The following is a 22746-nucleotide window of genomic DNA, read 5'->3' as shown; positions in this document are numbered from 1 at the left end:
AACGCTATTGTTTATGCAACTTGTTTTAAACTATTATTATTTGGGTTTTTAAGTCGTCCTGCGTGACACAACTTTTGGTTAAAGGTTTTACGCTTCCGCATTTATTTACTCTCAAATGTTTTCGTGGATTGAAAACTTTATTTATGGTTTGATTATAACTAATGATTCCGATCCTGTTAGTTCACACCCTCTGACGGTAAAACTCCGTTAGTGGATTTGAGGGTGTGACATTTTGCCATTTCTTTACATCAATGGATGCTTATATTATAATGTGTTCCCTAAACTCTTAAAAAGTCGTAGTTGAATGCATTAACTTTTACAAACATTGATCGGATATTCGTTTAAAAACCTCTCGGTTTATTTTATCTTAATATCTCTAATCAAGTGAATACTTGAATCTCATTTGGTTCCCAACAACATTAAAATCGTTAGCCTCGGCACTTCCTATTTGTTTATACTGTCATGCGTTCAGGCGCTTTCACTATCAAGAAACTATGGTTATAGTTTCCGTATACCATAATCAAAATTTCGAGTACGAAATTTCTTTCAACAAGGGGATGATGTGATAAATGGAAAATTTTGCTTAAATATGAGTAACACTGCCCAAATATTAGTGGCACAAACATATAGACTAAAAGTCTACTGACGTACTGAATGTACAGTGAACAAACATATAGACTGAAAGTCTACTGACGTATTGAATGTAGAGTGAACAAAAATATAGACAAGAAGTCTACTTAATAACTAAGACCAAACACATAGAGGAAAGTTAACTGGTGTACTTAGTAGCATATCAATTTTCGAGATGAAAATTCTTTCAACAAGGGGATGATGTGACACCCGGAATTTTTAGGTTAACTCCGTTAACTAAACCCAGTTAAATCCTGCTGACTGTGTCAGTAAACTCCCTTAGTTCTGTTAACTAAGTTAAGGAACTCTTATACCTGTAGTGTCATGTATGCATACATTGAGTTGGTCGTGACGTTGGTGACCTAAGTGAGGGTGACTAGTTATTGATAACTAGAATAATAAACTTGTCACACATGCTATATGTTATAATAAATTTGTCACATATGATATGTTGCATGTATTATATGTGATTTTTGAATCAAGCAATAGGTAAGTATATTTTAGTATACATTCTTGTGTATATTTTGATTTTTGATTCATGAAACCTAGTATCCAAATAATCGGATTTGTGAAAAAATGAATCAAGGATGATTGTTAAAAGAAATTTTGTGTCTTATTATAAAAGAAAGGATGGAAACCTTTCTGTAACTAAATATTATTTTATAAATCAGTAAAATAATGAAAAACATGAGATTTGATTGTATAAAATGTTCCTTGATGATTAAAGATCATAAGGATATAAGAATCATGATTTTTGTGATCTTTGGTTTGAATCTGCTTGTTGACAGATTCTGTGTTTTAGATATTAGATTGAATAACTTGATGATATGTTGGTGTTTCTGATTGATTTTTGATTCTATGATTAAGTAAATTGAATCTAGTTTTCAAAAAGTCAAGAATCGTAATTTTTGGACTTCTTTTGACTGCTTTTTATTAATTTACAAAATCGGGTTGCAATCCTGATTGAAAGATAAATTTTGTGAGCTGTGTTATAAATTGAATAACTTGATATTAAAAATCGATATGGGTGTGATTCCAATTCTGGAATGTTATAAATTGAAGTAGGAATCTAACCCAGTTTGTCTTGCATCAATTTGACAAATATAGAATTTTTGGCAAATATTTGTGTACTGCTGTGTTAAAATAGTGACTGAAATTAGGTTGTTGTAGAATGTGAATATTCTGTATGTTTTTGTTCATTTTATAATTATAAGAAAAATATATGTTATACCTAATATTTGAAAGAATACGTGTGAATTATTTGGTAATTTAATCACAAGTGTTGGTTGGTTGGAAAAATCAGTTTTGATGATTGAAAACTTGTTAAGGATGATTAGCATATTGGTTAGTAAAAATAATTGTAGTTTTTAATAGAATGATTGTGGTAAATTGGATTTTGACTTTATGGGTCAACTTAGAACTATTTGACTAAGTGGTTAGTTTTACTTGTGAAGTGTTGAATGTGGTAGAAGTTAGACTTAGTCATAAGATTGTATGAAAAGTGGCTAAGTGAACATTACTTGATTATTGTTAAATTGTGACTAGGAACATCATGTAATCATTCAAAGTCTAGAATATTGGTCAAAAGTCATCAACGGGCCGTCGGTCAACATTTTGGTCAAATGTCAACATTTTGGTCAATGGTCAACATTTTGGTCAACGGTCAATACAACTCAATTTTTAGTCTTCGGTCATCGTCACATGGACTTTTTAGTCAACAGTCAACAACTTGGACCTTTTGGTCAAAAGTCAACGATAAGTTAAACTTTGGTCAAAGTCAACGAAAAGTCAAACTTTGGTCAAAGATAACAAAAAGTCAAACTTTGGTCAAACTTCAAATAAACAATGGAATTGTTTGGATACCAAGGGTTATAGGAATTGCTTAGCAGATACTTATAGTGCTTGTATGATTTAGGAACTAGAACAACTTTGACTTAAGCAGTTGACTTTCAATTTGAACCGCATTCGAGGTGAGTTTCACTACCCCACTTTTTACTTACTCCTTTTGGGGGGAAAGCATGTAACATACAAACTTTTTGGATAATTGTAGACTTTTTAATACCTCATGGGTACATAGTGCACTTAAACTGAAGTCCCCCATGCACATTGGACGTTAACAATTGTACATTGACTCGGTAATGAAAGGTAGTACTATTGGGTTTGACGAACCCCCTCGGGGCTCTCGGTTGAGGGAGTCGCCGAGCGTTTCATTTACTAGGAACGCAATATGCACTAGTCTTATATTAGATTCCGTGGGTGGCAAACAAACTAACAAGTCAGCCTTGGTCACAATGGAACTCACACTAATGTAACATGATTGCTAGCGTAATTAACTAGCGGTATTACTAATGCATACATTATCCATGCTTTATTGCTTACAACGTTTACTTACTAAATTGTTTGTTTAACAAACTAGTTTTTAAACTCAAACCTGTGAACTCACCAACCGTTGTGTTGACCCGTTTTAGCATGTCTTTCTCAGATGTTTAAGGTGCACGTGCGAAGTTGAAATGAGTCTAGGATGCATGGGTCCCACTAAGCATCGAATCATGCTAGGAGTCTTCAATGAAATGTTATGTCTAGGCGTCTTGACACACATTTTCATAAATTATACGCTTCCGCAAATGTAAAAACTTTATTGTAAATTTACTTACCTCATTTATGATGAGCAATAATATTTAAATAGTTTCCATGATAAATTGGTTGTTAGTTATGACACATGGCTAGATCCTGGTATGTCACGCGCCTCAAGGTAAAACCCCGTTAGTCGAAAATTGAGGGTGTGACAACTACCGCCATCAACCGCTATCAACTGATGCGGTTGCCCCGCCACCCGCTGTTGCTGCAACTATTCGCCTCTTGTCACCTAGCGACATCGTCGACATTGATTTTGCTCACACATTCGTTGTAGACATCTCCGTCAACGATCTTCGCCCACCCCCACCTGCCATCGCCACTGCCATCGCGTGATTTTAGTTGTGTTTATTTTGTAGTGTGTATCAACCTCTGTGTGTGTCAATTATTGCGTGTATCAACCTTTGCATTTCTGTATTTCATTATATTATGCGTATCAACCTCATAATCAACATTTGTGAGAACCAACCAGGCAATCGTTCATTTTTTTAGCTTTAAGGGGTAATTTTGTCTTTTCATTTATTTTTCACATTCCAATTCCATTATAAATGTACCAACCAAACATATTTTGGATTTCAACGGAATCCTTTAACCCTCCATAACTTTAATGGACGAAAGAAAACTCGTTTACATCATCCATAACATCATTCGAGTAAAGGTTACACATATGATACTTGAAGGACTAAATCCATAACATTGCTTTATAAAATTAGAACTAGGTCAAGACCCTTAAACATCTCCCCCCTGCAAAAAACCCTTTCTTTCTCTTCTTCATTCATCATCAATGGCGGACATACCACCTTCCAACGCCGTCGCCGTCAGTTCCGCCGTAGACGTCTTACTGAAATGGAAGACCAAACAAACCAACTCTCACAATCCACAACTCTTACATTTAGACGACTTCATCTACCTCAACTTCACACTAAAAAAATTCCCACAAAAATGAACAAACCTAACAAAATCCCACTCCCACACCCCAAAATATCACATGACTCCTCTGAACTCTGTTTAATAATCGACGACATACGCACTTCCAATCTCATTTCAAAGCTCGCCAAACAGAAGATTAAAGCAGATGGGACTGGGGTTAGTAAGGATATTAAGCTTTCCAAGCTCAGAACCGATTACAAGCCGTTTGAATCGAAGCGGAAGCGGTGTGATTCGTACGATATGTTTATTGACAAAGATGCGTTATACTTCCTAACAAATCAGCTAAGATGAGTTAGTTGTTGGGCATTTTTGAAATTCTAAAATATAGGGGACAAAAGTGGAATCTCTTAACAAAGTAGGTCCATTTTGAGTATTTTTCTTATAAATCTATTGGTGTGAGAACCCGCGCTTCACGGCGGGTATGTTTTAATATAAGTTGCATACCTTCATTTACAATTTCGGTATCCGTATCAACCTCATCTCTCTCCCAAACCATTCGTTATAATAATATAATTGATTCGTTTTCAACTTTAATGGACAAAAGAAAACTCGTTTACACCATCTATAACATCATTCGAGTAAAGGTAACACATATGACACTTGAAGGACTAAATCCATAACATTGCATTATAAAATTAGAACTAGGTCAAGACCCTTAAACAACTCCCCTGCAAAAACCCTTTCTTTATCTTTTTCATTCATGATCAATGGCGGCCATACCACCTTCCAATGACGTCGCCGTCAGTTCCGTCGTAGACGTCTTACTGAAACGGAAGACCAAACAAACCGACTCTCACAACCCACAACTCTTACCTTCAGACGACTTTATCTACCTCAACTTCACCCTAAAAAAACTCCCACAAAAATGAACAAACCTAACAAAATCCCACTCCCACACCCCATAATATCCCATGACTCCTCCGAACTCTGCTTAATAATCGACGATAGACCCACTTCCAATCTCACTTCAAAGCTCGCTAAACAAAAGATTAAAGAAGATGGGATTGGGGTTAGTAAGGATATTAAGCTTTCCAAGCTCAGAACCGATTACAAGCTGTTTGAATCGAAGCGGAAGCGGTGTGATTCGTACGATATGTTCTTTGTGGATAAAAGGGTTATTCATCTTTTGCCTAAGTTGATAGGGAAACAGTTTTTAAGAAGAAGAAGTTGCCGTTGGGTGTGGATTTGGGTTATAAGAATTGGAAGAAGCAGATTGAGAGAGGCTGTGCGTCCGGGACGTGTAGCGTGGTGAAGGTTGCGAAGGTTTCAATGAGTAGGGATGAGATTGTGGAGAATGTGGTGGCGACGATTGAAGGGGGTGTTAGTTTTGTGAGGAGAAGTTAAGGGGTTTGAGGTCTTTTCATTTGAAGTTTGAGCATTCTGTTGCGTTGTCGGTTTATCAGGCATTGCCGGATATTAACTAGAATATTGAGGGTGTGAAAGAAAAATGTGAACTAAAGTGAGGAGCGGAGGGAATACAGTCGAAAGACGGTGGAGTTATTGAAATGTGTCTTGACGGTGATGATGAAGATGTTGAAAATATGAAAATGTTGATGAGATTAGTGGTGAATTGGATGTTGATGATGAAGATGGTTCGGACAAGAAGAAGAGTAAAAGGGATGGAGTTGAAGCGGGAAAGAAGAAAAGATCGAAAAATGGGAAGATTGACGCATGTGAAACCGGGGAAAAAGAGTGTTAGTGATGAAGTTGAAGTGGGAAAGGTGAAACGATCAACAAAGGGGAAAGTTGATGAGGTTAATGATAGTTTGCATGTGAAGCCGGCTAAAAAGAGGGTTAGTGATGAAGAAGGAAAGAAAAAGCAATCAGCAAAGGAGAAGGTTGATGATGTTAGTGATGGTTCACATGTGAAACTGGCGAAAAAGAGTGTTAGTGATGAAGTTGACGTGGGACAGAAAAAGGGAGCAACAAAGGAGAATGTTCATAATGTTAGTGATGATTCACATGTGAAATCGGCGAAAAAGAGTGTTAGTGAAGAGATTGACACGGCTCGGGTTTAAGTAAGTTTATTTCGGTTCGCAGATAAAAATAAGCATTTTCCATCAGTATATTCAAAAAGATATAAAACTTTATATATTAAAAGTTAAAAGAATAACAAATATAAGTAAAATTTGTTATATTAATATAATATTAAAAAGAAAAAAAAGATAACACGTCTTTGACTATGTGTTTTAGATACTAACACGTTGTTGAACATGTGTTTGGATACCTAACTCATGTTTGACGATGTGTTAGGAAGTCTAATGCATCTTTGACGATGTGTTTATTGTCAAAGATGCGTTATACTTCCTAACATATCAGCAAAGATGAGTTAGTGGGAAGGGGGGGGGGGCATTTTTGAAATTCTAAAATATAGGGGACAAAAGTGTAATCTCTTTACAAAGTGGGTCCATTTTGAGAATTTTTCCTTATAAAAATACAGGTGTAAGAACCCATGCTTTGCAACGGGTATGTTTTATTATAATTTGCATACCATCATTTACAATTTCGGTCTCCGTATCAACCTCATCTCACTCCCAAACCATCATTTATAGTAATATAATTGATTCGTTTTCAACTTTAATGGACGGAAGAAAACTCGTTTACACCATCTATAACATCATTCGAGTAAAGGTTACACATATGATACTTGAAGGACTAAATCCATAACATTTCTTTATAAAATTCAAATTAGGTCAAGACCACTAAACATTTCCCCTGCAAAAACCCTTTCTTTCTCTTCTTCATTCATCATCAATGGCCGCCATACCACCTTCCAATGCCGTCGCCGTCAGTTCTGCCGTAGACTTCTTACTAAAATGGAAGACCAAACAAACCAACTCTCACAATCCACAATTCTTATCTTAAGACGACTTCACTAACCTCGACTTCACCCTCGAAAAACTCCCACAAAAATGAACAAACCTAACAAATCCCACTCCCACACCCCATAATATCCCATGACTCCTCTGAACTCTGTTTAATAATCGACGACAGACCCAATTCCAATCTCACTTCAAAGCTCACCAAACAAAAGATTAAAGCAGATGGGATTAGGGTTAGTAAGGATATTAAGCTTTCTAAGCTCAGAACCGATTACAAGCCGTTTGAATCGAAGCGGAAGCTATGTGATTCGTACGATACGTTCTTTGAGGATAAAAGGTTATTCATCTTTTGACTAAGTTGTTAGGGAATCAGTTTTTTCCAAGAAGAAGTTGCCGTTGGGTGTGGATTTGGGTTAATTGGAAGGAGCAGATTAAGAGAGGTTGTGGTTCCGGGACGTGTAGCGTGGTGAAGTTTGCGATGGTTTCAATGAGTAGGGATGAGATTGTGTAGAATGTGGTGGCGACGATTGAAGGGGGTGTTGGGTTTGTGGGGAAGAAGTTTGGGGGTATGAGGTCTTTGCATTTGAAGTTTGCGGATTCGGTTGCGTTGTCAATTTATCAGGCGTTGCCGGATATTAACTAGAAGATTGAGGGTGTGAAAGAAAAATGTGAACTAGAGTGAGTAGTGGAGGGAATAGAGTCGAAAGACGGCGGAGTTATTGAAATGTGTCTTGACGGTGATGATGAAGATGTTGAAAATATGAAAATGATGATGAGATTAGTGTTGAATTGGATGTTGATGATGATGATGGTTCGGATAAGAAGAAGGGTAAAAGAGATGGAGTTAAATCGGGAAAGAAGAAAAGATCGAAAAAGGGGAAGATTCACGCATGTGAAACCGGGGAAAATGAGTGTTAGTGATGAAGTTGAAGTGGGAACGGAGAAACGATCAACAAAGGGGAAAGTTGACGAGGTTAATGATAGTTCGCATGTGAAGCCGACTAAAAAGAGGGTTACTGATGAAGTGGGAAAGAAAAAGCGACCAACAAAGGAGAAAGTTGATAATGTTAGTGATGGTTCAAATGTGAAACCGGTGAAAAAGAGTGTTAGTGATGAAGTTGAAGTGGGAAAGAAAAAGGGAGCAACAAAGGAGAATGTTCATTATGCTAGTGATGGTTTACATGTGAAACCGGCGAAAAAGTGTGATAGTGAAGAAGTTGACATGGCTCGGGTTTGAGTAAGTTTATATCGGTTCGTAGATAAAAATAAGCATGTCCCATCAATATATTCAAAACGATATAAAGCTTTATATATTAAAAGTTGAAAGAAAAACAAATATAAGTAAAATTAGTTATGTTAATATAATATTAAAAAGAAAACAAAAGATAACACGTCTTTCACTATGTGTTTTAGATACTTTGTAACATCCCACTTTTGATTATAATAAATAAATGAAATTTCGTTTATTCAATAAAGTGTCGTGTGTCGGTTTAGATAAATAAACTATAAAATGATACTCTTGGACTTTAAAAGATGAAATAAGAAATGGAATGGGCCTTAGGTCCATGGGCTTAAGGGAGTATAAATACCCCTTAAACCCTAATCCTTTCCATTTTTATCCATCTCTACACCATAGCCTACACCATCAAAAACACACACAAACACCATCATATAACCCGAGCCAAGATCCGAAGGCGAAAACAAGAGCTTGTTGGTGCTGGAACGTCGTGACAAGCCAAACCAACATCAAGACTTGACCGTGTTCGTAGTTTGACTCATTTAAGGTACGTTTATGACTTGAACTTGTTTGTTTAGGTTCGGATTTCGTCTAGAAATCATAGATCTATGTGTATATGCCAAAAACGAATCCAAAGCAACAAACCTCACTGAAATTCGTTAACAATTGATGGGTTAATCGTTTGATTTATGAACCGGGTTTACAAATGTATAAATCACACCCTATAAACACGAACATTTGGATGATTGAATGGTTAGGGTTTCTAGGCGCTGTAATTCCGAATCCAATGATACATACATAAATCATGTCGTTTCGTTAAGAATTGAAGGTTTAATTGCAGATCTGGTGAATGTTGACTATTTTGTGTTCTTGACGATTTTGACGATTTAGAAGCTAACTGTTGCAATGACTTCCTCATTCTTACGACTTAGCGGGTCGGCGACCACATTAGCTTTACCAGGATAGTACTTAATGTCGCAGTCGTAATCCTTTTTTCAATTCTAACCATCTTCTCTGTCTCATGTTGAATTCTTTCTGCTCGAGAAGTACTTCAAACTCTTATGATCTGTGTAAATAGTACACTTAGTACAATACAGATAATGCCTCCATATCTTGAGAGCGTGCACTACCGCCTCTAGCTCCAAATCATGCGTCGGATAAGTACTCTCATGGACTTTCAACTGTCTAGATGCGTAAGCTATCACCTTTCCTCACTGCATCAACACGCAACCTAACCCACGATGCGAAGCATCAGTACAAACAACCAAATCCTCGTCACCATCGGGTAGAGCAAGGATTGGAGCTTGCGTGAGTCTTTTCTATAATTCCTCAAAAGCTTCTTCTTGAAACTTACCCCAACTGAATACTACCGACTTTCGGGTCATACCGGTCAACGGTGCGGCTAAGTTGGAGAATCCTTTGATGAATCTCCTATAGTATCCTGCTAAGCCTAATAATCTTCGTATATCAGTCGGATTCTGAGGAGTCTTCCAATTAGTTATCGCTTCAATCTCAGATGGGTCCACGGTAATCCCTTCAGGATTTATCACGTGACCTAGAAATTGCACTTCTCGTAACTAGAATGCGCTCTTCGAAAACTTAGCGTATAACTTTTCTTTCTTCAGAAATTCCAACACTTCCCACAGATGCTCAACATGATCAGACTCGCTCTTTGAATAAATCAAAATATCTTCGATGAAAACAATAACTGACTTATCCAACATCGGCCGACACACCCTATTCATCATGTCCATAAATGCTGCAGGAGCATTTGGTAGACCGAATGACATCACGAGGAATCGTAGTGTCCATACCGTGTCCGAAATGCTGTCTTAGGGATGTCTGCCTCTTTCACTTTCAGCTGATGATAGCCAGATATGAGATCTATCCGTGAGAACCAACTTGAACCTAGCAGTTGGTCAAACAGATAATCAATCTGGCAAAGGATATCTATTCTTTACCGTAAGCTTATTCAACTTGCGATAGTCTATGCACATTCTCATACTTCCATCCTTCTTCTTCACGAATAACACTGGTGCGCCCCACGGGGAAACACTTGGTCTTATGAAACCTTTGTCTAAGAGTTCTTGCAGTTGGGACATCAGTTCTTTCATATCGGATGGCGCTAGACGATAAGGTGCTTTCGCGATGGGCTGGGCTCCTGATATTAAATCTATATGGAATTCTATCTCTCGCTTCGGTGGCAACCCCAGAAGATCCTCAGGGAATACTTCTGGGTAGTTGCGCACAATAGGAACATCTTTCATTTCTTTCGTCTCGGCCGTATCGTTAACAACATACGCCTGGTAGGCACCGCACCCTCGCCTTAACAAACCCTCGGCTTTTATCATCGAAATGACATTAAGCCCATAACTTTCCTTATCACCATAAAACGTCACCGCACTACCATCCATGGAATTTAGCCTTATTATCCTACTCTTACACACTATCTGAGCCTCATACTCAGACAACCAATCCACCCCCAAAACCACATCGAACCCTCCTTAGGTCATAACATACAAAGTAACAGGGAACTCATGTTCCTCTAACTCTATCTTACAGTCCTTAACCATTCTCATTATTTTAACCGAGGTGTCACTAGCGGTTTCCACTATAAAAGTTTCAGACACTCGACAACATTTCATTTTAGCTAATTTACTAAATGGGGTGGCTACGAAACTTTTGTTCGCACCTGAATCGAATAATACTAAAGCGGATATACCATTTACTAGAAACGTACCTGTCACGACATCTGGGATCTGTTTGGCTTGCTCTTGGGTCAGCATGTAGGCTCTGGTCTTTAGCATTGACGGTTCAACATCTTTCTTTCCGTTTCCTCCAGCTTCGGTACACTCTCTGGCCATGTGGCCCGTCTTACCACACCGGAAACATGCCGGTTTCTCACTGCACTCATGAGCATAGTGCCCCACCTTCCCACACTTATAGCAAGCCTTTGACCCTACTTTTCTAAAATGAAATGTTGTTGAGTGTCTGAAAAACCACTAGTGGCACCTCGGTTAAAATAATGAGAATGGTTAAGGACTGTAAGATAGAGTTAGAGGGACATGAGTTCCCTGTTACTTTGTATGTTATGACCTAAGGAGGGTTCGATGTGGTTTTGGGGATAGATTGGTTGTCTGAGTATGAGGCTTAGATAGTGTCTAAGAGTAGGATAATAAGGTTTAAGCCTTGGATGGTAGCGCGGTGACGGTTTATGGTGATAAGGAAAGTTCTAGGCTTAATGTCATTTCGATGGTAAAAGCCGAGGGTTTGTTAAGGCGAGGGTGCGGTGCCCACCTGGCGTATGTTGTTAACGCTACGACCGAGATGAAAGAAATGAATGATGTTCATATTGTGCGCGACTACCCAGAAGTATTCCTTGAGGATCTTCCGGGGTTGCCACCGGAGCGAGAGATAGAATTCCAGATAGATTTAATACCAGGAGCCCAGCCCGTCGCGAAAGCGCCTTACCGTCTAGCGCCGTCCAAGATGAAAGAACTGATGTCCCAACTGTAAAAACTCCTCAACAAAGGTTTCATAAGATCAAGTATCTCCCCGTGGGGCGCACCGTGTTATTCGTGAAGAAGAAGGATGAAAGTATGAGGATGTGCATAGACTATCGCTAGTTGAATAAGCTTACGGTAAAGAATAGATATCCTTTGCCAAGGATTATTGATCTGTTTGACCAACTGCAATGCTCAAGTTGGTTCTCACGGATAGATCTCAGTTCATGCTATCATCAGCTGAAAGTGAAAGAGGCAGACATCCCTAAGACAGCATTTCGGACACGGTATGGACACTACGATTCCTCGTGATGTCATTCGGTCTACCAAATGCTCCTGCAGCATTTATGGACATGATGAATAGGGTGTGTCGGCCGATGTTGGATAAGTCAGTTATTGTTTTCATCGAAGATATTTTGATTTATTCAAAGAGCGAGTCTGATCATGTTGAGCATCTGTGGGAAGTGTTGGAATTTCTGAAGAAAGAAAAGTTATACGCTAAGTTTTCAAAGAGCGCATTCTAGTTACGAGAAGTGCAATTTCTAGGTCACGTGATAAATCCTGAAGGGATTACCGTGGACCCATCTGAGATTGAAGCGATAACGAATTGGAAGACTCCACAAAATCCGACTGATATACGAAGCTTCTTAGGGTTAGCAGGCTACTATAGGAGATTCATCAAAGGGTTCTCTAAGATAGCCGTACCGTTGACTGGTATGACCCGAAAGTTGGTAGTATTCAGTTGGGGTAAGTTTCAAGAAGAAGATTTTGAGGAATTAAAGAAAAGACTCACGCAAGCTCCAACCCTTGCTTTACCCGATGGTGATGAGGATTTGGTTGTTTGTACTGATGCTTCGCATCGTGGGTTAGGTTGCGTGTTGATGCAACGAGGAAAGGTGTTAGCTTAAGCATCTAGACAGTTGAAAGTCCATGAGAGTACTTATCCGACACATTATTTGGAGCTAGCGGCGGTAGTGCATGCTCTCAATATATGGAGGCATTATCTGTACGGTACTAAGTGTACTATTTACACAGATCATAAGATTTTAAAGTACTTAGTCGAGCAGAAAGAATGGAACATGAGACATAGAAGATGGTTAGAATTGATAAAAGGATTACGACTGCGACATTAAGTACTATCCTGGTAAAGCTAATGTGGTCGTCAACGCGCTAAGTCGTAAGAATGAGGAAGTCATTGCAACAATGAACTCGTATCAGTTGATTATGAACTCAAGTCTATTTGTAGAAATCATCAAGGTGCAGTCGAAAGTGCTGGTAAACGAAGGGCTAGTGAAGAAAGAAAGGATTTTCGGTCAGCAAGACGAGTTGATGGATAACACTCATGGTGTTAAGACTAGGTTTGACCGTATGTGGATTCCACGCCATGGAGATCTTAGAGGTCGAATCTTAGACGAAGCCCATACGTCAAGATATTCGATTCATCCAGGAACTACAAAGATGTACCGAGATTTGAAAAGAGACTACTGGTGGCCAGGAATGATGAATGATGTAGTAGATTATGTCAGTAAGTGCTTAACTTGTTTACAAGTCAAGGCCAAACATCAGAAGCCTTATGAGAAGATGCAACCGCTAGAGATACCTGATTGGAAATGGGAACATATCACCATGGATATCATAACTAAGCTACCTCGTACAGCTAAGCATCATGATACCATTTGGGTGATTGTGGACCGTTCGACCAAGAGTGCTCACTTTCTGACTATACGAGTCAGTAAGTGCTTAACTTGTTTACAAGTCAAGGCCGAACATCAGAAGCTTTATGGGAAAATGCAACCGCTAGAGATACCTGAATGGAAATGGGAACACATCACCATGGATTTCATAACTAAGCTACCTCGTATAGCTAAGCATCACGATACCATTTGGGTGATAGTGGACTGTTTGACCAACAGTGCTCACTTTATGCCTATACGAGAGGCCATCTTGTCAGAAACGTTAGCAAGTTTGTTCATCAAAGAGGTCGTATCTAAGCATGGAGTACCGTTATCGATCGTGTCCGATAGAGATACTCGGTTTATTTCACGGTTTTGGAAGAAGTTCCATGAAGCTATGGGAACGAGATTGAACATCAGTACGGCATATCATCCTCAAACAGATGGACAGTCTGAAAGGACGATCCAAATCCTTGAGGATATGCTACGTGCTTGTGTTTTAGACTTTGGAGGGAGTTGGGATGATCATCTGCATCTGGCAGAGTTCTCCTATAACAACAGATACCATTCAAGTATTGGTATGCCACCGTTTGAGAAATGCTTTACGGCAGACGATGTAGAACCCCGGTATGTTGGGGGGGGGGATTGGTCAGAAAGAGATGGGAAGTTTGGAAGTCGTGCAAGAAACATCTTCAAAGTTTGGTCAGATCAAAACAAGAATGAAAGCCGCTCAAGACAGATAGAAGTCGTATGCTGATAAGCGGCGACGACCGATTGAGTTTAACGTTGGGGACCATGTGATACTCAAGGTCTCGCCTTGGAAAGGGATTATCCGTTTTATAAAGAGAGGGAAGTTGAGTCAGAGGTACATTGGGCCGTTTAAGATTATGGAATGTGTAGGTGAAGTTTCCTATAAGTTGGATTTACCAGAAGAGTTAGAAGGAATTCATTCAACCTTCCATGTTTCTCATCTGAGGAAATGTGTGGCGGATTGCACGTCTCATGTGCCACTAATGGACATTGAGGTTGATGAACAGTTGAATTACACCGAGCAACCAATCGAGATAGTTGACCGCAAGGAGAAGCAACTTTGTCACAAGGTTATACCTTTAGTGAAGGTGATATGGAAGCATCGCAAGGGTTCAGATGATACTTGGGAATCTGAGGATGAGATGCGCAATTACCCAAATTTGTTTATGTAATAGTTAGGTTTCGGGAACGAAACCTCTTTAAGGAGGGAAGACTTGTAACATCCCACTTTTGATTATAATAAATAAATGAAATTTCGTTTATTCAATAAAGTGTCGTGTGTCGGTTTAGATAAATAAACTATAAAATGATGGGCTTGGACTTTAAAAGATGAAATAAGAAATGGAATGGGCCTTAGGTCCATGGGCTTAAGGGAGTATAAATACCCCTTCAACCCTAATCCTTTCCATTTTTATCCATCTCTACACCATATCTTACACCATCAAAAACACATACTAACACCATTATATAACCCGAGCCAAGATCCGAAGGCGAAAACCCGAGCTTGTTGATGCTGGAACGTCGTGACAAGCCAAACCAACATCAAAACTTGACCGTGTTCGTAGTTCGACTCGTTTAAGGTATGTTTATGACTTGAATTTGTTCGTTTAGGTTCGGATTTCGTCTAGAAATCATAAATCTATGTGTATATGGTAAAAACGAATCCAAAGCAACAAACCTCAGTGAAATTCCTTAACAATTGATGGGTTAATCGTTTGATTTATGAACTGGGTTTAAAAATGTATAAATCTCACCCTATAAACACAAACATTTTGATGATTAAACGGTTAGGGTTTGTAGGCGCTGTAATTCTGAATCCAAGGATTCCTAAATCGTGTTGTTTCGTTAAGAATTGTAGGTTTAATTGCAGATCTGGTGAATGTTGACTATTTCGTGTTCTTGACGATTTTGACTTAGACCCTGAGTCTAAGTCTGGATAAGATTGGTGCGACTCGTTATGTCCAGATAACAAATTAGTTCGCCCATTCATTATGTCCAGATAACGAATCAGTTCACCTGTTCAATTTGTCAAGATAAGAAAGTAACTCACCCAATTTGTTATGTTTAGATAACGAATCAAGTCAGGATCTGATAACGAATCGGAATGACGAACCAGATGATGGCAAGATGACGAATTAGGATAATGAACTAGAATGACGAACCAGCTCGACCCCAGCCAGGGGCCCTGCCCCTTGGACCCTGCTAGGGGCTACCGCACCTAGAACCCCGCTGCCAGGGGCGCTGCCCCGGACCCCCGTTCGTTGAGGGTTATAACAAAACTAGAAGTACGATATGATTAGTGATAGTTAATTGATACATGTAATTATTATACAGTTACCGTGCACAGCTCAAGAAAGGAATAACAATTAACGATGAACGTAACCGAGTTCAGGTGAGTTTTTGCCCCATTTCCTGGTTATGTTTTCGGAGCTATGTGCATACTCGATGTGAATGTTAATACACTTACCTTAAATGGTAAGTGTATGTCTTGATGACGAATGTGATAGTTATGAATGTATGCTTGACAGTACGTGAACGACCTTCGGGTATTGCATGTAATGTTAAGGCAAGTATAGTGTAGTATGTAGGATATGTTTATATGAATAAGAAAGTATGTATGACTATGATATGTATGATATTAAATGTATGGATGTGATAATGGAGATGATAATGAAAGGTAAGGTAAGGTTAAAGGGTTGCATACACTAATATTATATGCGAAGGTTAAAAGGTTGCATACCCTAATAATATATGAGAAGGTTAAAGGGTTGCACACCCTAATAATATACGCGAAGGATAAATGGTGCATACCCTAATAGTGCGAAGGTTAAAGGGTTGCATACCCTAATAATATATGCGAATGTTATAAGGCGTAATGCTCTTTAAAACGTAAGGTATGATTATGCAAGTATGAAGTATGTACGAAAGAATGTAGTTATGAATGTGTTGTATGTGGTATGATTAACTAGAACTCACTCAGTGCAGCTGACTTTTAGTATGCACGCAGGAGAGTAAAATGAGACAGCTGGCTTGAGCGGGGGCACATGGCAGAAGAATAAGAGTCTGGAATCTGAAGACCTAAGATGTATTTATTTAATGTTTTTGATTTGAAAGACAATACGTTCGCTTAAGACAAAGTTATGGATTTGATTGTAATGCTTATGAAAGTTTTTAATATTCCACGAATGTTTTGATTAGCTTTGATATTTAAAACTGTGTTAATGAGTAAATCCAACGTCAAATGTAGGGCACTGGTAACGGGGCCTTACATACTAACACGTTGTTGACCCTGTCTTTAGATACCTAACTCATATTTGACGATGTGTTAGGAAGTCTAAGGCATTTTTGACGATAAAAGATGAGTTAGTGGGGGGGGGGGGCATTTTTTAACTTCTAAAATATAGGGGATAAAAGTGTAATCTCTTTACACAGTAGGTCCATTTTGAGAATTTTTCCCTTATAAAAATACTGGTGTGAGAACCCGCGCTTCGCAGCGGGTATGTTTTATTATAATTCGCATACCATCATTTACAATTTCGTCTCCGTATCAACCTCATCTCACTCCCAAACCATCCGTTATAGTAATATAATTGATTCGTTTTCAACTTTAATGGATGAAAGAAAACTCGTTTACAGCATCTATAACATCATTCGAGTAAAGGTTACAAATATGATACTTGAAGGACTAAATGCATAACATTGCTTTATAAAATTAAAACTAGGTCAAGAACCTTAAGCATCTTTCTCTTCTTTATTCATTATCAATGGCGACCATACTACCTTCCAGCGCCGTCGCCGTCAGCTCCGCCGTAGACGTCTTATTGAAATGGAAGACCAAACAAACCGACTCTCACAACCCAAAACTCTTACCGTCAGACGACTTCATCTACCCCAACTTCACCCTCGAAAAACTCCCATATAAACATAGGAACCTAACAAAATCCTACTTCCAAGCTCGTTAAATAGAAGATTAAAGCATACGGGATTGGGGTTAGTAAGGATATTAAGCTTTCCAAACTCAGAACAGATTACAAGCCGTTTGAATCGAAGCGGAAGCTGTGTGATTCGTACGATATGTTCTTTACGGATAAAAGGGTTATTCATCTTTTGCCTAAGTTGTTAGGGAAACAATTTTTTCGGAAGAAGAAATTGCCGTTGGGTGTGGATTTGGGTTATAAGAATAGGAAGGAGCTGATTGAGAAAGGTTGTCGTTCCGGGTTGTTGTTTTTAGGGTCTGAGACGTGTAGCGTGGTGAAGGTTGCGAAGGTTTCAATGAGTAGGGATGAGATTGTGGAGAATGTTGTGGCGACGATTGAAAGGGGTGTTGGATTTGTGGGGAAGAAGTTAGAGGGTTTGAGGTCTCTGCATTTGAAGCTTGCGGATTCGGTTGCGTTGTCGGTTTATCAGGTGTTGCCGGATATTATCTAGAAGATTGAGGGTGTGAAAGAAAAACTTGAACTTGAGTGAGCGGGGAAGGAAATATAGTCGAATGACGGTGTAGTTATTGAAATGTGTCTTGACGGTGATGATGAAGATGCTGAAAATATGAAAATGTTGATGATATTAGTGGTGAATTGGATGTTATGATGAAGATGGTTCGGATAAAAAGAATAGGAAAAGGGATGGAGTTGAAGCGAGAAAGAAGAAAAGATCGAAAAGGGGAAGATTGACGGATATTAAACCGGGGAAAAAGAGAGTTAGTGATGAAGCTGAAGTGGGAAAGAAGAAATGATCAACAAAGGGGACAGTTGATGAGGTTAATGATAGTTCGCATGTGAAGCGAGCTAAAAAGAGTGTTAGTGACGAAGCGGGAAAGAAAAAAGTGATTAGCAAAGGAGAAGGTTGATGATGTTAGTGATGGTTCACATGTGAAACCGGCGAAAAAGAGTGTTAGTGATGAAGTTGAAGTGGAAAGAAAAACGAGCCACAAAGGAGAAGGTTGATTATGTTAGTGATGGTTCACATGTGAAACCGGCAAAAAAGAGTGTTAGTGAAGAAGTTAACACGACTCGGGTTTAAGTAAGTTTATGTCGGTTCGTAGATTCAAAAAATGTCCCATCAGTATATTCAAAACAATATAAATTTTTATATATTAATAGTTAAAAGAAAAAAAAATATAAGTAAAATTAGTTATATTAATATAATAATAAAAAGAGAACAAAAGATAACACGTCTTTGACCATGTGTTTAAGATACTAACACGTTGTTGACCATGTGTTTGGATACCAACTCAACTTTGACGATGTGTTAGGAAGTCTAACGCATCTTTGACGATGTGTTTATCGTCAAAGATGCGTTATACTTCCTAACACATCAGCAAAGATGAGTTAGTTGGGGTACATTTTTGAAATTGTAAAACATAGGGGAAAAAGGTGGAATCTCTTTACAAAGAAGGTCCAGTTTGAGAATTTTTCCTTATAAAAGTATTGGTGTGAGAACCCGCGCTTCGTAGCAGGCATGTTTTAACATAATTTGCATACCATCATTTACAATTTTGGTCACCTTATCAGCCTCATTTCACCCCTAACCCATCCGTTATAATAATATTATCGGTTCGTTTTGAAATTTAATGGACGAAAGAAAACTCGTTTACACCATCTATAACAACATTTAATTAAAGGTTACACATATGATACTTGAAGGACTAAATCAATAACATTGCTTTATAAAATTAGAAGTAGGTCAAGACCCTTAAACATCTCCCCCTGCAAAAACACTTTCTTTCTCTTATTCATTCATCATCTATGGCGGCCATACCACCTTCTAACACCATCGCCGTTAGTTCCGCCGTAGACGTCTTACTGAACAGGAAGACCAAACAAACCTACTCTAACAACCCACAAATCATATCTTTAGACGACTTAATCTATGTCAACTTCACCCTCAAAAAACTCCCAAAAAAACGAACAAACCTAACAAAATCTCAGTCCCACGCCCCATAATATCCCATGACTCCTCCGAACTCTGTTAATAATCTACGACAGACCCACTTCCAGTCTCACTTCAAAGCTCGCTAAACAGAAGATTAAAGCAGATGGGATTGGGGTGAGTAAGGATATTAAGCTTTCCAAGCTCAGACGCGATTACAAGCCGTATGAATCAAAGCGGAAGCTTTGTGATTCATACGATATGTTCTTTATGGATAAAAGGGTTATTCATCTTTTGCCTAAGTTGTTAGGGAAGCAGTTTTTTAGGAAGAAGAAGTTGCCGTTGGGTGTGGATTTTGGTTATAAGAATTGGAAGGAGCAGATTGAGAGAGGTTGTGGTTCCGGGTTGTTGTTTTTAGGTTCCGGGACGTGTAGCGTGGTGAAGGTTGCAAAGGTTTCAATGAGTAGGGATTAGAATGTGGAGAATAATGTGGCGACGATTGAAAGGGGTGTTGGGTTTGTGGGGAATAAGTTAGAGGGTTTGAGGTCTCTGCATTTGAAGTTTGCAGATTCGGTTGCGTTGTCGGTTTATCAGGCGTTGCCGGATATTAACTAGAAGATTGAGAGTGTGAAAGAAAAACGTGAACTTGAGTGAGCAGGGGAGGGAATATAGTCGAAAGACGGTGGAGTTGTTGAAATGTGTCTTTACGGTGATGATGAAGATGCTGAAAATATGAAAATTTTGATGAGATTAGTGGTGAATTGGATGTTGATGATGATGATGGTTCGGATAAGAAGAATAGGAAAAGGGATGGAGTTGAAGCGGGAAAGAAGAAAAGATCGAAAAAGGGGAAGATTGACGCATGTGAAACCGGGAAACAAGAGGATTAGTGATGAAGTTGAAGTGAGAAAGAAGAAACGATCAAAAAAGGGGAAAGTTGATGAGGTTAATGATAGTTCGCATGTGAAGCCGGCTAAAAAGAGTGTTAGTGATGAAGCGGGAAAGAAAAGGCGATCAGCAAAGGAGAAGGTTGATGATGTTAGTGATGGTTTACATGTGAAACCGGCGAAGAAAAGTGTTAGTGATGAAGTTGAAGTGGGAAAGAAAAAGGGAGCAACAAAGGAGAATGTTAATGATGTTAGTGATGGTTCACATGTGAAACTTGCGAAAAAGAGTGCTAGTGAAGAAGTTGACATGGCTCGGGTTTAAGTAAGGTTATGTCGGTTAGTAGATAAAAATAAGCATGCCCCATCAGTATATTCAAAACGATATAAAATTTCATACATTAAAATTTAAAAGAAAAACAAATATAAGTAAAAATAGTTATATTAATATAATATTAAAAAGAGAACAAAAGATAACACGTATTTGACCATGTGTTTAAGATACTAACACGTTGTTGACCATGTGTTTGGATATCTAACTCTTCTTTGAAGAGGCGTTAGGAAGTCTAACGCATCTTTGACGATGTGTTTATCGTCAAAGATGTGTTATACTTTCTAACACATCAACAAAGATGAGTTAGTTGGGGGGACATTTTTGAAATTCTAAAACGTAGGGGACAAAAGTGGAATCTCTTTACAAAGTAGGTCCACTTTGAGAATTTATCGTTATAAAAGTACTGGTGTGAGAACCCGCGCTTCGCAGCGGGCATGTTTTAATATTATTTGCATATCATCATTTACAATTTCGGTCTCCGTATCAGCCTCATATCACCCCAAACCATTCGTTATAATAATTTAATCGGTTCGTTTTGAAATTTAATTGACGAAAGAAAACTCGTTTACACCATCTATAACATCATTCAGTTAGAGGTTACATATATGATACTTGAAGGACTAAATCCATAACATTGCTTTATAAAATTAGAAGTAGGTCAAGACCCTTAAACATCTCCCCTGCAAAAACACTTTCTTTCTCCTTATTCATTCATCATCTTTGGCGGCCATACCACCTTCCAACGCCGTCGCTGTTAGTTCCGCTGTCGACGTCTTACTGAAATGGAAGACCAAACAAACCGACTCTCTCAAGCCACAACTCTTATCTTTAGACGACTTCATCCATATCACCTTCACCCTCAAAAAACTCCCAAAAAACGAACAAACCTAACAAAATCCCAGTTCCACACCCCATAATATCCCATGACTCCTCCGAACTCTGTTTAATAATCTACGACAAACCCACTTCCAGTCTCACTTCAAAGCTCGCTAAACAGAAGATTAAAGCAGATGGGATTGGGGTGAGTAAGGATATTAAGCTTTCCAAGCTCAGACACGATTACAAGCCGATTGAATCAAAGCGGAATCTGTGTGATTCCTACGATATGTTCTTTGCGGATAAAAGGGTTATTCATCTTTTGCCTAAGTTGTTAGGGAAGCAATTTTTTATAAGAAGTTGTCGTTGGGTATGGATTTTGGTTATAAGAATTGGAAGGAGCAGATTGAGAAAGGTTGTGGTTCCGGGTTGTTGTTTTTAGGGTCCGGGATGTGTAGCGTGGTGAAGGTTGTGAAGGTTTCAATGAGTAGGGATAAGAATGTGAAGAATGTTGTGGCGACGATTGAAAGGGGTGTTGGGTTTGTGGGGAAGAAGTTGGAGGGTTTAAGGTCTCTGCATTTGAAGTTTGCGGATTTGGTTGCGTTGTCGGTTTATCAGGCGTTTCCGGATATTAACTAGAAGATTGAAGGTGTGAAAGAAAAACGTGAACTTGAGTGAGCAGGGGAGGGAATATAGTCGAAAGACGGTGGAGTTATTGAAATGTGTCTTGACGGTGATGATGAAGATGCTGAAAATATGAAAATGTTGATGAGATTAGTGGTGAATTGGATGTTGATGATGATGATGGTTCGGAAAAGAAGAATAGGAAAAGGGATGGAGTTGAAGCGGGAAAGAAGAAAAGATTGAGAAAGGGGAAGATTGAAGCATGTGAAACTGGGAAACAAGAGGGTTAGATCTGGATTTTTTTATTTATATATTCTTTAAAGGAAATAATCATAGATCTAGAATATTTGATGAACAGATCTGAGAACCGAGATGAAAAAAAAGAGTAATTCTTTGCCGATTCCTACGGATGGCGCCAATGAAGAAACATGGAATGAATCATAGTCGGATCCATGTATAAGTTCCCCGGTCTTCGAGAAGAATGATGTAACAACTCGGTTTTTATCGAACTTGTAATTCAAACTTGTTTAACCCGACCCAATTCGCAAACCGTGACCCGATTAACTTTCTTGCACCTTAATCCTCGTCAATAATTCAAAATTTGATTATGCATATTATCCTCTATCCCATAAACAGCCTAACCAACTAGATTAATTAGGAAAACGTGATCAATTGTGATACGAACTAACTATATTAACTAACCGTTCTATCTAAAACTAGTATATATCTATTCAGTTCATTATAATACAATTCCTTTCGTC

General features: G+C 38.6%; 5 pseudogenes; all 5 read left to right on the top strand.

Annotated features, from left to right (window-relative positions):
• Window positions 1-4901: 4901 nt before the first annotated feature.
• On the top strand, window positions 4902-6212 carry LOC143633599 (uncharacterized; annotated as a pseudogene).
• A 736-nt stretch (window positions 6213-6948) lies between these two features.
• On the top strand, window positions 6949-8253 carry LOC143633598 (uncharacterized; annotated as a pseudogene).
• Window positions 8254-17223: 8970 nt separating this feature from the next.
• On the top strand, window positions 17224-18191 carry LOC143633597 (uncharacterized; annotated as a pseudogene).
• Window positions 18192-19203: 1012 nt separating this feature from the next.
• LOC143633596 (uncharacterized) lies at window positions 19204-20217 on the top strand (annotated as a pseudogene).
• Window positions 20218-20219: 2 nt separating this feature from the next.
• On the top strand, window positions 20220-22275 carry LOC143633595 (uncharacterized; annotated as a pseudogene).
• The last annotated feature ends 471 nt before the right edge of the window (window positions 22276-22746 follow it).

The sequence above is a fragment of the Bidens hawaiensis genome, unplaced genomic scaffold (assembly GCF_021521415.1).
Source record: "Bidens hawaiensis isolate Kalapana, Puna unplaced genomic scaffold, B.hawaiensis_p1.1 tig00006805_1, whole genome shotgun sequence".
NCBI lineage: Eukaryota > Viridiplantae > Streptophyta > Magnoliopsida > Asterales > Asteraceae > Bidens > Bidens hawaiensis.
This window is presented reverse-complemented; position numbering and strand designations above follow the sequence as displayed.